The following is a 14,833-nucleotide window of genomic DNA, read 5'->3' on the forward strand; positions in this document are numbered from 1 at the left end:
TACGGAGACATCTCTTCATTTGCTTGATGATTGATTTTTTCATGCATGTCGAAGGTTTTGATCTGGCCTTACCCAGTGTTATATATCTAAGTCAACCTTTAAACACAATACTACGTTTTCTATCGTCTTGAAAGGATCCAATCCCTTACTGAGTTTATGTAACACCATCGAGTAGTGTGTTCCCATTACAAGATCTATGTTCATTTGTCTCAATAATAATGTTTAGTTTTAAGCATGTATACTTCTCAAGATTCAGAGTGTGTCAGCATTTCAGCCTGTACATACACGTACTCTACCAAGTAAAGAATGGAGACGCACTAGCTTCATTCATTCCTCCTAGAACCCTCCACAGCGACGAGAATGGGATATGGTATATTCCAACGCTCCTAAAGTGTTTTACAGTGATTTCAACATGTGTTCCTTCACACAGGTATGTGACTACAGCAGAACACAACAGATTGGCGACGAGAATGGGATATGGTATATTCCAACGCTCCTACAGTGTTTTACAGTGATTTCAACATGTGTTCCTTCACACAGGTATGTGACTACAGCAGAACACAACAGATTGGCGACGAGTGGTAACGTCCCAAGCAGACGGCGCCTTCCAAGCAAGCCAACCAAGTTTGGTAAGGAGCGTAACCACAGCAGTCAACCACAACCACCACTACGATGGTTCTGGATGTTCCGGCTCCCAAGGCGTTCTCGGTGCAAGAGGATCCATCTTCAGTAGCACAGAGGTGGAAGAAATGGATGTCTTCCTTTGAAGTTTACCTCAGGGCTGCAGGGGTAACTAAGGTAGACCAGAAGGCTGCATTGTTGCTGCATGTCGCTGGATTGGAGGTACAGGATATTTTTGCCACTTTACAACCTGAAGGTGAGGCCTATGATGACCTTAAAACTTGCCTCAATAACTATTTCACACCCAAGGCCAACATCAGATATGAGCGTTTTTTGTTCAGCCAGTGTGTCAATGAAGCAAATGAGAAAATTGACACATTTGTGACTAAGCTCAAACGCCTTGCACTGTCATGTGAATTCACTGACACCAATGATGTCATAATTGATCAGGTCATAGCAAAATGTAAATCACATGAGTTGAGGAAAAGTTGCTCCAAGAGAAAAACCTAACTCTGGACAAGGTACTAGAAATTGCTAGGGCACTTGAAGCAGCTACTTCTCAAGCTCAGGTTATTGAAGGCAAGGCACACAACAGCAGTCAGGTTCAAATTAACAAACTATCAAAAAATCCCAAGCAACCACAGAAACAGTGGCAGACAGGTAACAACACAAAGGCACATGGGAAGCCTGAAGGGAAACAGCCTACGGCTCCAGCTAACAAAACACATGCTAACCATCCTTCACAGCATAACAAGGTGAAAGGACAACATACATCTCACACATGTTACAGATGTGGTAGGGCAGGTCATTATCCCAGTGACAGAACAAAATATCCAGCCACTGACAAACAATGTAACAACTGTGGACGCAAAGGTCATTTTAGCACTATGTAAATCCCGCAAACCAGAACACATTAATTGTGCCTTAACTATGGCTGAATCTCAACAATCAGCTGAGGATGAACAGGAATTTGCTTTTCAAATCAATTCTCTATCAAGCAAGGAAAAGAGATTAATGATCACAGTCAACATAAATGATATGCCAATTGCCATGCAAGTTGACACGGCTGCAGATGTCTCAGTAATGCCAGAACAGGTGGCGCGCAAGATTCCTGATTTATCCATTGAACCTTGTAACAAAGTTCTCAAGGATTACAACTCACATACCATTCAAGTAATTGGTCTAGCCAAAGTAAATGTCAAGTATGATCAGCAAACAACAAACTTGTCTATCACCATTGTGAAAGGTCAAGGTCAGACATTAATGGGTCTAGACTGGTTAAAACACATCAAGCTAGACTGGTCAAAGGTTTTCAATGTTCTGAAGGTAGAGCATAAATCAGAAATTCCTTTGAGTGAAACCTTATCACACTTCAAAGAAATTTTCAGTGAAGGCCATGGCACAGTTAAAAATGTTAAGGCATCTTTAGCACTCAAATCAGATGCGACACCTAAATTTTGTGCACCTAGAGCTATTCCATATGCTTTAAAGGCATCAGTGGAACAGGAAATTAGGAGGTTAGAGTCAGAAGGAACATGGGAAAGAGTTATGTACTCAGACTGGGGAACACCTTTAGTCCCTGTTGCAAAGAAGGGCGGTGGCGTTCGCTTATGTGGAGATTACAAAGTCACATTAAATCCACAACTGCAAATAGCCCAACATCCTCTACCTAACCCCACAGACATGTTCTCAACCCTAGGAAAATGCAAAATTTTCTCAAAGATTGATATGAAGCAAGCTTTTCAGCAATTAATCATGGATGACAAATCACAGGAATACTGCACAATAAACACACATTTAGGTTTGTTTCGTCCAAAGAGACTGCCATATGGTGTAGCCAGTAGTCCTGCAATATGGCAACAAACCATGGACAAAATATTCAATGGACTACCTGGTGTATTTTGCTTCATAGATGACATATTAATTGCAGGCAAAGATGAAACAGAGCATCAAGAAAGACTAGCAGCAGTATTAAGGCGGATCCAAGACAATGGCATAAAAATTCATAGGAATAAATGCCAGTTTCATGTTCCATCTATTGAATACTTAGGTTTCATTATAAATGAACAAGGCATTCACAAAACAAATGACAAGGTAAAGGCAGTTCAGTCAGCAAAAGTGCCTGAAAATGTAAAGGAGCTTCAGTCATTCTTAGGACTAGTAACATTTTATGGAAAGTTCATAAGGAACTTAGCTACCATTGCAGAACCCTTGTATCAACTGCTCAACAAGGACGTACAATGGAACTGGACAGAAGACTGTCAGAAGTCTTTTGAGAAGATCAAAACAGAGATAACTTCACCAAATTTCTTGACACATTTCAGAATGGATTTGCCAGTAAAATTAGTCTGTGATGCCTCACAAGTAGGAGTAGGGGCAGTTTTAGCTCATGAAATGCCAGATGGTACAGAAAAACCAATTGCATATGCATCAAGATTGCTTAACAAGGCAGAAAGGAATTATTCTCAAATTGAGTCACAAAGAGACACATTGATCAGTTAAAACCTTCTTGGACTGATAAAACTCAAAATAACTCTTCTGTAGAGCAAAACGCTTCTGCAAGCCAACACAGTGCAGAGCAGTCAGTTCCTTCCAGCAATGATGATCATTTATCACAACCCACAGTGTCCTTACCCCAGAGTCCTGTTGCACACAGAGTACTTCCTGATAGGGCAACCAGGGGATTACCTCCTGAGAGATTAGACTTATAAGATAGTAATATATGAGTCATTCATAATAATACTCCATGACATAGCTTTAAGTATATTTTGCATGCTCATATATGTAGTTTCATATTACAATTGCCAAAGTGTTCCTTATTTACCTTTAAGGGGGAAGGAAATGTTATATATCTAAGTCAACCTTTAAACACAATACTACGTTTTCTATCGTCTTGAAAGGATCCAATCCCTTACTGAGTTTATGTAACACCATCGAGTAGTGTGTTCCCATTACAAGATCTATGTTCATTTGTCTCAATAATAATGTTTAGTTTTAAGCATGTATACTTCTCAAGATTCAGAGTGTGTCAGCATTTCAGCCTGTACATACACGTACTCTACCAAGTAAAGAATGGAGACGCACTAGCTTCATTCATTCCTCCTAGAACCCTCCACAGCGACGAGAATGGGATATGGTATATTCCAACGCTCCTACAGTGTTTTACAGTGATTTCAACATGTGTTCCTTCACACAGGTATGTGACTACAGCAGAACACAACACCCAGTCTCTTCTTATTCGTCTTCTTAATCATCTGATCGTTCAGCTTGAGGCGCTTAGTGCGTCGCCTCTTCTTCCCGGTGGCATCTGTCTTACCCTCGGTCTTCCGACGGCGCCCTTTTTTGTTGGCTCGTCTAATTGTCAAAGCTGCCATCGTCGATTAACTTTAACCAGATAAATATTTAGAATTCGTCGCAGACGGCAGAGTGATTCCTCGGGTGTTAGAGTGATTCTTCGGGTGTTTGGCTCTCTTGCTTTTTCCTAATTTATTTGTAGGTCCTCAACAATACCGGCTGGTCACATTACTTTTTATTCCGTCTTGTGTGCAGAACAGGTGTGTAAATGTGCGTGTTTTGGATTTACAAAGTCGACTTTAAAAACAAAAAGAGGAGGAGAATGGTAGGAATCTTTACGAAATATTACCAGATTAAAGATGTAGCTGCACATGTTGGTATCCGTACAAGGCGTATCTATCGAGTCACCTCAAATTCTATCCAAAATAAATTCGGATCGATCTAAGATAGACCCCTTTTTAAACTAAATTACAGTTGATAAAAAGACGGTCTTCGGCGTAACGCTATTTAAGATCATCAAAAATATTAACTTGGCAAGTAGTCGCGTCCGATTTAGATTCTGTCGTTACAGCGTTTGAATTGAATGCCGATGCTGAGTCGTTGATGTCTAAAAAAATGTTAAGCTACTTAACGAAAATTCTATTGAACAGAGTGAAAACCATGGAACTGTTCAAAGATTATTGTTCCTCGATTTTGACTAAGTATAAAAATGACGTGAATTGGAAAATAGTGCAAATCAACAAGAAGTATTTCAACAACACAGAACTCGAATTACTTAAACCGATGTTAAAAAACATCGGTGAATATCCCAGTGACTTCGACACTCCGTTCGATGTCGCGTTGCAGTCTCTCATCGATATCGGAGATTTGTTTATCCAAACGTGTGTGTTAGAAATGCAAAGTAAATTGTATGAACAGGCGCGGACATACAGTTTAGATTCCAGAACGTACATTGTTGATTAGATGACTAACAATTTTAACGCTTTGGAAAATCGACTCGAGGAAATAAAAAAGAAGCAAGTCATAGTCAATGCATTGTCATTGGGAATAAAAACAATTGGGTGTGAATAGTGTATGTAATGCATTGTCAGGTAAAAGTTCTTGACGTGTAGTTTTACAGATTGGGTGTGAATAAAAACCATTTTGCTTTCTTAATTTTTTTATTTCATTACACGGTGCACTCATTCGGCAACAAGTGCATTGTTGTCCTTCGGCAACGAGTGTTTTGGGAACAAAAACAATTTCTTGATGTGTCTCGGAAAAGGTAAAGCTTTCCCTATAGCCACGACACGACAGAAGAATAAACTAAAACAATCTGTAAATTCTTATTTTTATTTATTACACATAATCATTGCAATGCTTCTTCTTATCTCGTCAGGAGTCCATCCAACGGCTCTGTTTACTTGTGCATCAATTCGAGTATATTCTGAATCAAGAGTGAGATTTCTGGTCTGTGTTTAATTGCAGAGTTGGTCATCATGAACAGCGTCCGTTGAATCGTGTTGTCGAGCGCTAAGGTTTGAAAAGTGGATTTATCAACGCAGTCCCCGAATGTCGAAGAATTTGCAGAATAGATGATGTTGTAAACAATCTTAGCGAAAATGTACGCTGCGCAGTCAGACGTTATACATCGCGTGGATCGAACCTCCGGAGGAATGAACCTTGCGTTAAAATGAAAAGAATCTATGTTCTGAAATTTGTACTCGAGAGGCAGCAAACCTCCGAGGATGACCAATTTCGGCTGAAGACCATTTTTCCAGTCGAAAGAAAAACTGTTTAGAGAAGTGAAGTATATCGTCAGACCGTTATTTCTCAAGCGTTGAATTATGTTTCCCATCTCGACAACGATGAAAAAGATTCGGTTGTTTAGTTGACAACACTCCAGGTGTAGCAGCAATAAGAGTACACCTCTTATGTGGTAGCGGACAAGAGTTCTGTTGACAATTGAGACAAAGTCGCACATTCACTAGCAGCAGTCATGTATGTGCAATTCGTCTTGTTAAACCTCACAGCCACATCTATTACATTGGAATATTATCTTCACTATTCAGTTATCGACATGTAGCAGCAGTCAGTTGCTCGGATGGGCACGACATCGTCTTGCACCACCAGTAGGCTCCGCTCACCGCTCACAAGAGTTCAGTTGATGTGGAGGTTGGCACGACACCTGTGGATGCAATTCGTCTTCTTACACCAACGAATTGCACAGATGAACCAACAAATTACCGATCTGACCGTAGATAAAGAAAATGCAACCCAAAAAATAACAGAATTGGAGGAAAGTATTAATAACAAAGACGTCGAGATCCAAACATATCAGGAAAGCATTATTAACAAAGACGTCGAGATTAAAACATTGAACGATGAAAATTTGATAAATTATCAAAAGTACGTTTCCTGTGAAGCCGAGTACAAAAAGAGCAACGAACTCTTAAAAAACACATTATTCACTGAAGGTAACAAAGTAACTGAATTAGAAACACAAGTAACAAGCCTTAGCACCGAATTAAGTGAAAAGACAAATAAATTAAGTATATGTGAAAAAACTATAAAGAATAATGATTTTAAGATTGCACAGATGAACACATCGCTAGAGAATCTAAAAAAAAAAACGCTTAATAAAACTACAGAGATTGACGAATGCTGGAGAGAGGGCGAGAGCTTATAGCCACGCACGCAGCGCGCGGCGCAGCCGTTCCAACAACGGATCTGGTATTTAAATCTTGAGAAAAGTGCGTGCAATCATTCCGTGAATTTGCTCGCGCAGACCAACATGGATTATGAAACGAAAAACAAAACAATTAAAGATTACGTCAGCAACATATCCATCCAAGCATGCAACAAATCAAAAGAGGAACGGCGCAGAATCGGCTACGAGCAAACTGTCGAAGAAACAAACGTCATCGACACCAACGTGAAATATTTCCAGTGTGTGTCCAACCGGATATACGAATGCTTCCACAGCAGCGAGTCCAACCCGCCGCCGCGCCGCCACTCGTCAGACGCCGTACCCATTCTACACACGAGAGAGCGATGTGGGAACAAGTACGAGAGAGTCAACAAACGCGTGTACTATAACGTGATCGACGAATTGAACGAGTTGAAGGACTTTGTCATGAGTGTCAGAGATTTTACCAAGCGTTTCAACCCAGATGGTGAGTCTCCATGTTACTTCGACTCGTAGATCCCGACGACAGTTAGTAATTTATACAAAACTCATATCTCATTTATTTTACAAAGTTTACTCTTTTAATACAAAGTAATGCAACCAAACATTTTCATTTGTCTTTTACATTTTCATACAGATAATTATGTTCTCTAAGTAAACCTCTCCATTTCTTTGATTCTAGGGGATGCCTTTTCTTTTTCTTGGCTCACGGCATCCGTCCCAGTTAGCTTTAAGCTAGAGTTTTTTTAAGGAAGCACCCTGCTGTTTGACAATTTGTGAGTCTACGTTTCTCCTTCTGAGAAGAGGTTCTCTTGTGACCTGCATGACTGGAACATGCCGAGATAAATTGCCGTGGTCTTCCTGTTTGGCACCTCGCCTCAGGGGTCCAGAATTGGACGGAGATCTCGACACGTAGAGTTCTTTGACACTTCAGAATCTGTCAAAACTTTCTTCTGGCGTACGACTGTTGTTTTTTTAGATATGTTGAAGTTGATGCTGCACCCGCTGCTCCACTTGGACGTGCTCGGATTAAAAATAAGACTGTGTTGTTTTCCCTCCGAGCAAAAGACGTTTTCGAATTGGTATTGGCGCGGATAAACAATCAGCCTGTTGGCCACCAACGCGACGTGAAGGCCCAGTGATGTCACGACGCAAGCCACATTCGAGTCGTTAGCCGAAACGATTTATATTTCTCTAGAGATATCGGCGGGTAGAATACCTAATTTAAAATCTCTTACAACCTGAATGTAATTCTTCAAAAAATTATTTCGACGAACCGACTTAGACAATTCTAATTTGTCGAACTTCAAAATCAGAAACGGGTGAACGTCGTTGAACGCTGCAGAGGACGACTTGCGGAGGCGGGCGGATGCTGCCGGCGGCGGAAGGTCGGAGACGGTGTCTAAATCAGGTTGCTCCTCTGTGACTGCTGCTGCAGGTGTCGGCGTGGGTCCAGGTCCTGTCGTAATGGGTATAGCGGGCTTCAGCACCATTCCGCCGTACTTTCTCGTCGAGATACTGTGAAATCAATCCGTTGATGTAGTTTTTTCCGACTTGTGTCTCGAGTAACCTGGCCCTCTTGTGAGACAGGCGACCGCCGTCAGCTTCGCTCAGCTAGCGTTTTCTTTTACCAGCAGACATGCTGCTGCCTCGTTGCACGGACACGGATACTCATTGAAATTGGGTAACGTGGGTATAGGGTCCTTAAAATTCTTATACGCTTCTTCAGATTTATATTTCAAACCCTGGGTGTGTAGACTACCCCCCGACAGACGCAGACGCACGATGTTGCTGGTAAAACTATTCGTTTGAATCAAACTGCAGAGTCTGGGTTTCTTGACGGTTGGTCGTTCGACGCTCTCTCTCACGAAGGTGTCGCCGAGTAAGGGGCAGTCGTCACCGACTTCGATTGTGTCGTCTGACAGTACGCATTCCTCTTTCTCTTCGCTGCCGTCGTCTTGATACCGCTGCTGCCGTTCTTGATGATTCAAGAGATCCAACTCGAGCGGATCAAAATCACTGTACACGACGTCGACAAAGCTGTCAAAATTCAACGACGCAAGACTCTTGTCGTGTTTCTGCAACCTAGAACACAAAGAAACTAAATTCGAATTGGTTAGCGATCCGGTAGAGAGAATCAGTCCCATGAACGCAGCTGTTATAAGTATTTATTGCGTGCGATCCGAATCTTCTTCCTCATCCAGATGACTGCGTCGGCGTTAGACGGATTGTGAACTCTTGCCTACCTAACAGCGGAGTGTACAAAATCTTACAAGCATTAAGAGCAACTAGAGAGTTGCATTGTTGGTCTAGATGCACAATGCCCGAGTACGTTGCAGATGTTACAGTTGTGTTAATGTGTGACTTTGCGTCGGCGTTAGACGGATTGTGAACTCTTGCCTACGAGTCTTACTTTATAATGTATCCAACGTGCAACGTACTCCGAGGTGACTCATATGTTACACCAACAGATTCTGAATAGGAGATGTAGTTGAATATAAAGCTGTAGTTGAATATAAAGTTGAGATGTAGTACACAAGAGCAACTAGAGAGTTGCATTGTGAAGTCTAGACCGAGTACGTTGCAGATGTTACAGTTGTGTTAATATGTGACTTACAGCGGAGTGTACAAAATCTTACAAGCATTAAGAGCAACTAGAGAGTTGCATTGTTGGTCTAGACGCACCGCGCACCGTCGCGACTCACATGACAAAGCTAACGCGAGACAACTCTATTCATTATCCGAATCTGTTCGAAAGGTCTCACATTCACTGGGCAACTTACTCTTCGAACAGATTCTGATAGAACAGATTTTGAATAGAGTTGTCATCGTCACGTTCAAGAGGTAGATATACATGTCTTGACGATTGTCTGGAGTTCTTCAGAGTTTGTCATGTGAGTCTGTACACTCCGCTGTTAGGTAGGCAAGAGTTCTTCAACAAAGAAGAAGTCTTAACTTACATTTGCATGCGCGCAGAGAGACCCATGCAAATGTCACACACAACGAGAGAGTTGCTGCGAACATATTCAGATAGAACAGAATATAGTTACGATACGATTCTGAACTCTGTAGTGTGTGACACATCTCGACTTATGCAAGATGTAGAGATACATGTCTTGACGATTGTCTGGAATCTGTTAGCACTGTACGACAAGGACGACAAGGTCTCACATTCACTGGGCAACTTACGAATGTCACACACAACTAGAGAGTTTATGTTCTGTCACACACAACTAGAATATAGTTAAGATACGATTCTGAACTCTGTAGTGTGTGACACATTCAAGAGGTATAGTATTGCTGCAGGTCATCTCGACTTATGCAAGACGTGTAGAGATTGTTTGTCTGGCATGCAATGTAAGTTAAGACTTCTTCTTTGTTATTGAAGAACTCTGGCCTACCTAACACGCTAGCTCAAGTGGGGTCCAACATCTGACGATTTCGTTTCATAAGAGTCTCCTGAGCGGTAACCTAAAATTTGCAAGTCTCTCTGAGGGGGACGCCAAAGAGACAGAGTGGGGTCCGGATCTGCATGGGGGTCTGTACATAACAAGTCTAATTTGTTGTTACATGCCAGTAGAGAGTTGTGTGATGAGACACCCAACAATGTAACTCTCTGGTGTTGTATGATATATGTGTGTCACCCCAGCGATGCAACTGTGCTAACTGCTGCTAGTGACATGTGTCTCTACACTCTATTCAGAATATGTTAAGACTAACTCTAAGACTTTTCTTTGTTGATGAATCTCTGTAGGAGTTCTGAATTCTGAATAGAGAGTTAAGATGTAGTGTTGTAGTGTACACAGCAGGTCAGCAGGTGTCGCGAATGTCTGACATTGTCCGGTATTCAAGAATTAAGATGTAGTATACACAGTGTTGGGTGCAGAGATACCCGTCCAACGTGTAACGTCGTGCAGTTGCACGTCTCGTGTGTGAAGAGACACCCCAGCAATGCAACTCTCTGGTGGTGGACGTGTGTGACATGTAGAGACAACCTAGATGCAGTCAAACGTGACGATGACAACTTTGGTGAATGTGAGACCTTGTCGTTATCACAGTTGCATTGCCTGACGCATCCACAATCCATAGCTGGGGTGTCTCCACGACACATAGGTTGCATTGCATAAATTGTGTACGACACACGTCCAACACTCTGTAGTCATCGTCACGTTAGACTTTGTCATTGTTAGACTTGATCGAAGGTAAAGTAGAGAGAGTCACACACGTCCAACACTAGAGAGTTCTATATTCAGAATATGTTGGTGTAGTGTGTGACATGTAGACACTCAACAACTGTAACATCTGCAACGTACTCGGTCTAGACTTTGGTGATGAGTTAAGATAAGATTCTGTACACTCCCATCCACAATCCATAGCTGGGGTGTGTCCAAGACACATAAGTTGCATTGCATAAGTTGTGTACGACACACGTCCAACACTCTGTAGTCATCGTCACGTTAGACTTTGTCATCGTTAGACTTGATCGAAGGTAAAGTAGAGAGAGTCACACACGTCCAACACTAGAGAGTTCTATATTCAGAATCTGTTGGTGTAGTGTGTGACATGTAGACACTCAACAACTGTAACATCTGCAACGTACTCGGTCTAAACTTTGGTGATGAGTTAAGATAAGATTATGTACACTCCGCTGTTAGGTAGGCAAGAGTTCACAATCCGTCTAACGCCGACGCAGTCACATATTAACCAACTGTAACATCTGCAACCTTTGGTATGTAAGCTGAACTCTTGCCTACCTAACAGCGGAATGTAGAGATTGGAACGTCGACTCACATGACAAAGTCAAACGTGGCGATGACAACTTTGGTGAATGTGAGACCTTGTCGTTATGAATGTCACAGTTGCATTGCCTGACGCATCCACAATCCATAGCTGGGGTGTCTCCTCGACACATAAGTTACATTGCATAAGTTGTGTACGATACACGTTCATCGTCACGTTAGACTTTGTCATGTGAGTCAACGTTCCAATCTGTACACTTAATATTTAACTGCATCACATATTCATGACCACTACACACAATGAATGTCTCTTCATGTCAGTTACTACGAACAGATTGAACAGATTCGCAATAGAGTCGTTGATGTCTAAAAAAATGTTAAGCTACTTAACGAAAATTCTATTGAACAGAGTGAAAACCATGGAACTGTTCAAAGATTATTGTTCCTCGATTTTGACTAAGTATAAAAATGACGTGAATTGGAAAATAGTGCAAATCAACAAGAAGTATTTCAACAACACAGAACTCGAATTACTTAAACCGATGTTAAAAAACATCGGTGAATATCCCAGTGACTTCGACACTCCGTTCGATGTCGCGTTGCAGTCTCTCATCGATATCGGAGATTTGTTTATATAAACGTGTGTGTTACAAATGCCAAGTAAATTGTATGAACAGGCACGGACATTCAGTCTAGATTCCAGAACGTACATTGTTGATCAGATGACTAACAATTTTAGCGCTTTGGAAAATCGACTCGAGGAAATAAAAAAGAAGCAATCGACATAGAGAAGTTGTTATTGACAATCAGATTTATACTGTAATCGAGCATGCTGTGCAAGTTCCTGAGCGGGGTTTGATAATCGTAACCGAAAGGTGCGATTAATCGGTCTATTATAGACGTTAAGAGTGTGTGATGGGTTTGACCTTCTTTCAACATCATGATGACGTCGTACAACGCCATTGAAAAATTCAACAAGTAAAATGCAAGGCATGCCTGGCTAGCTCCGTTTTTACGATCTTTGAATTTTAGAAAAGGTGAAGTATCGCCGAAAATAGGTCGACGTCTCTTTACTAAGAGAGAGACGTTCTTCTCGCTGCTGTAATTTGAAAAGAAGAGTATGCTCGCAAGTATCCGCTCTGCTGCGTTGACTTTTAACATGAGCATACAAGTGTTGACACACTCCTTCAAATTTTTGAGACTCCTCAGCGTTGATTTGTAAAAGGAAACGTTGCTAGACAAAGAGAAATAAATATTCTGAGCCGCGTCTACGGCTTCGTTGAAATATAGTTATGTCATCGTTTTTTTTATTAGAGTTATCATCGCCGATCGATGCCTTACATGCCTTCATAAACCCTTCGATGTTTTTGACCAAAACTATTATTTTCTTATTTTCATCTTCGTTATGAGGAATATCTTTTAATAGTTGATTTAAGGTAATTTATTCGTTCGGGTTGGCGTATAACATACCGGTGTGTACATAACACATTCGTTCCAATATACGAAATCAATTCACACAACGACCCTAAGACTTCAAGATAACTGTCTAAGACTTCAGTTGACCATCAAGACAAAGTCACAGAAAGATTGTAATATGGTTCTAACCGAATTATTTTTATTGAAAGGGATTAGGTTATTACCAAACAGTAGCGATTCGTGTTTGTAGATCGCCATCCTGTCGATGTCTTTCGTTATGAATCGTATCACGTTGCTCTTGTTCGACGTCACGTCGGGAATGTCAGATTTAGCGGCTTGGTATCTGTCCAACAAATAAACTTCGTTAACTCCGTCATTCGGAGTAGCAACAACAAAGCAAAACGTAAAAGAATCAACTACACTAAAAAACATTCGAAGAATATTGACTCGTCGGACCGAAGAAGATTAACTCAACGCCACTCGAATATTGACTCGTCGGACCGAAGAAGATTAACTCAACGCCACTCGAATATTGACTCGTCGGACCGAAGAAGATTAACTCAACGCCACTCGAATATTGACTCGTCGGACCGAAGAAGATTAACTCAACGCTACTCGAATATTGACTCGACGGACCGAAGAAGATTAACTCAACGCCACTCGAATATTGACTCGTCGGATCGAAGAAGATTAACTCAACGCCACTCGAATATTGACTCGTCGGACCGAAGAAGATTGACTCAACGCCACTCAACTCAACGCAACAACACTATTGAATACGATAATGACACTTTAGAACAAGACACGAAATTACAAAAGTTACTATCTGATGAAAATTTGTTTATGTTCAACAAAGAAGATGAAGCTTGCAGCACTGCACGACATCTCTCGATGTATCACAGCGAAAACAAAGATGAAGACGGCGACGACGAAGAAGATGACGACGACGACGACAGCGATTCTGATTTTAATCCTGACTCTATCTCAATAGCACTTTGCAAGAGGACTCAGACCGGGTCTTCGGCGACACCACCGCCGATTAAACGCATAAGACGTCATTATGGACCGACGCCTTCGTGCAACAGTAGCAGATTCGGTACACCCTGTACATATCTAAATATAATGTCATGTATTTGTTTGCAACATTTGTTAAACCCATGTCAATGTGACTTTCGTCACGTTTTCCAGAATGACCAAAGTCTGCTATGCACATCCAGAATGACCAAAGTCTGCATTTATTATACACACTTTCAGAATGATCAAAGTCTGCAAAGTCTGCATTTGTTACCACCAAAGTCTGTATTTTTTACATGTGATGTACGTCCAAATATATTTGTGTTACGTGTTCCCAAATGACAATAATTGAAGAATATGAACGATCTGTTAGGTACACTGTGTTCTAGTGTTTTAAACAAATAAAATAAAAAGAATTAAATAGGACTGACTTTGTTTTACTTAAGAATGAATTTGTTTTAATGGTTGACGATTTACATTGCAAAGGTAAGCAATAAATACATTGAACACTCTACGGGTTTGCGTGCGTGGACACCGAATCCTAATCGAGTTAGGATGGATATCCCGAAAAAAGACACGGTACAAAGTAAAGTAGATGTCCCGAAAAAAGACCCTTTACAAAGTACAATCAAACCTCGAATGAAAAAGAGCGCTCCAGCAGTCAAGCGTGTAGCAAGTGGGAAGAGCCAGAAAGCGGGATCTCCGTTCTTACCAACCAGTTTAATCAAGACGTTGAATATACAAAGTCTCGAAAATCGTGAGGCCGGGTACAAAAAGAGCAACGAACTCTTAAAAACCACATTATTCACTGAAGGTAACAAAGTAACTGAATTAGAAACACAAGTAACAAGCCTTAGCACCGAATTAAGTGAAAAGACAAATAAATTAAGTATATGTGAAAAAACTATAAAGAATAATGATTTTAAGATTGCACAGATGAACACATCGCTAGAGAATCTCAAAAAAAAAAAAAAACGCTTAATAAAACTACAGAGATTGACGAATTAAAAAGTAATATAGACAGTATGTGTGCTGCTTTGTAGCTTGTTATGCGTTTGGTCGTAGTTTGTTGCGTTTCTTT

The 14,833-nt window shown here is 41.0% G+C and overlaps 1 pseudogene; it reads left to right on the top strand.

Annotated features, from left to right (window-relative positions):
• The first annotated feature begins 82 nt into the window (after positions 1-82).
• LOC126994717 (uncharacterized) lies at positions 83-1,529 on the top strand (annotated as a pseudogene).
• The last annotated feature ends 13,304 nt before the right edge of the window (positions 1,530-14,833 follow it).

This window comes from Eriocheir sinensis, unplaced genomic scaffold (genome assembly GCF_024679095.1).
Source record: "Eriocheir sinensis breed Jianghai 21 unplaced genomic scaffold, ASM2467909v1 Scaffold854, whole genome shotgun sequence".
NCBI lineage: Eukaryota > Metazoa > Arthropoda > Malacostraca > Decapoda > Varunidae > Eriocheir > Eriocheir sinensis.